The 2,064-nt window shown below is 40.9% G+C and overlaps 1 pseudogene; it reads left to right on the forward strand.

Annotated features, from left to right (window-relative positions):
• The first annotated feature begins 951 nt into the window (after positions 1-951).
• On the forward strand, positions 952-1,534 carry LOC105725134 (RING finger protein 11-like; annotated as a pseudogene).
• The last annotated feature ends 530 nt before the right edge of the window (positions 1,535-2,064 follow it).

Genomic DNA, 2,064 nt, shown 5'->3' on the forward strand with positions numbered 1-2,064 from the left:
CTAAAAATACAAAAATTAGCTGGACATGGTGGCACAGGCCTGTAGTCCCAGCTACTTGGGAGGCTGAGGCAGGAAAATCGCTTGAACCCAGGAGGCGGAGGTTGCAGTGAGCCGATATTGTGCCACTGCACTCCAGCCTAGGGGTTTGGCAAAATTTAGAACTTTTTTCTTTTTCTTTGAAGAACATTAGTTGGGAAATGGGCGAAATTTAAATAAGGTCTGTAAATCAGTTAATAATATTGATCAGGCTGGGGCTTATGCCTGTAATCCCAGCATTGTGAGAGGACAAGGCAGGTATATCACTTGAGCTCATGAGTTCAGGACCACATGGTGAAACCCTGTCTCTCCAAAAAATATTACAAAAAAATTAGCCGAGCATGGTGGTGTGTGCCTATAGTTTCAGGTACTTGTGAGGCTGAGGTGGGAGGATCACCTGAGCCCAAGAAATCAAGGCTGCAGTGAGCCATGATTGCTCGTATTTGAGACTGAGGCAGGAGGATCACTTGAGGACAAGAGTTGAGACCAGCCTGGGGAACACAGGGAGACCCTGTCACTACAAAAAATTTCTTTCATGTGGTAGTGTGTACCCGTAGTCCTAGCTACTAGAGAGGCTGAGGGAGGAGGACTGTTTGGGCCTGGGAGTTTGAGGTTAACATGAGCTATGATCACACCACTGCACTCCAGCATGGGTTACAGAGTGCGACTCTGTCTTCAAAATAATAACAATACATTGCATCAATGTTAATTTCCTGTTTTCCATACACAGTACAATTAGTATGATTGTGTAAGATGTTAACATTTAGGGTGAAGAATGTACTATTTTTACAATTTTTGTAAATGTAAATTAATTCAAAATAAACTTTAAAAAGAAAAAAAAAAACACTATTATTTCACAAACCACCACAACTGTTTCAAGTTAGAATCATCATCAGTAGATGCTAAAACTAGTGGATGAAAGTATTAGCAACAATATATTTACATAGTCTCAAAGTATCCCACATACATATTAACTTCAAGGTAGAAAACAGAGAAGACTGTCAGCGCACAGATCACACACCCCAGCCCCGGAAGACGGGGAACTGTCTCAAATCCCCCACCTCGGATTACGTCTCCCTTCTTCAGGAGTCTCAGTCCGACTGGGCTAGCTTTGGCGAGGGAACTAAGCCGGATCAGGAGCCACAGCCATGATCCAGCTTAGTTCCAGTTCCAACACCTAGCCAGACTCGGCTAGCAACTCAGCTGACTGAAGAGGAACAAATTAGGATAGCTCAAACAATAGGCCTTATACAACATCTGCCTAAAAGGATTTTTGACCCTAAAAGAGATGGATCAGAAAAAAAGATCCGGGAGTGTGTGATCTGATGATGAACCTTGTTTAAGGGGACCCAATTCAATTTCTACCGCACATGCGCATCACCTGCACTGTAGAGATGACTGGTTAATGACGTCATTCACGTGCCTGTCCTGCATGGAGCCAGTTGATGCAGCACTGCTTTCATCCTATGAGACTACTGAGCCAGCGTCTCTCATCTGACATCAAGTGAACCATCATTTTGGGTGGTTTTGATCTTTTGTCACTGAGCCCAAAGAGCCATGGTTAGGAATTAAGATCATACACAAAAGTTTCCTAAAAATTCCTGGATGGCTGCAGTTGTTGGGGGAAAAATACGTGATATTTTAGAAACTTGGAAAAGTAAGATGTATTTTTATGTAAAGCCTTGATTCAAGGTTTAAAAATATAACTGTATTTTGACCTTGTTATTGCTCCAGTCTATAGGAATTGTATTTAGTGTTACAGCAGCTGTATTTGTTTAAATTGTGTATATTGATGATAAGAAAAAGATGGTAGTTATTTTTCCTAAATGAAATCATTCTTCTCTTCCCCCTCCTACCCAAATTCTTTTCTGATGTTGCTGGTATTTGGGTCAAGGTTTTATTAAAAGCTACATTTTATAACACTGGCACACACACAAAAAGTAGTTTTAAGCTTGTTTGCACAGTTCTCTTTTTCCATTGGAAATGGAATTCATTGCCTTAGGTCTTTTAAAATAGTGTATTATCATC

Source organism: Aotus nancymaae, unplaced genomic scaffold (genome assembly GCF_030222135.1).
Source record: "Aotus nancymaae isolate 86718 unplaced genomic scaffold, 86718_ANA_hifiasm-v0.15.2.pri h1tg000008l, whole genome shotgun sequence".
NCBI classification, from domain to species: Eukaryota; Metazoa; Chordata; class Mammalia; order Primates; family Aotidae; genus Aotus; species Aotus nancymaae.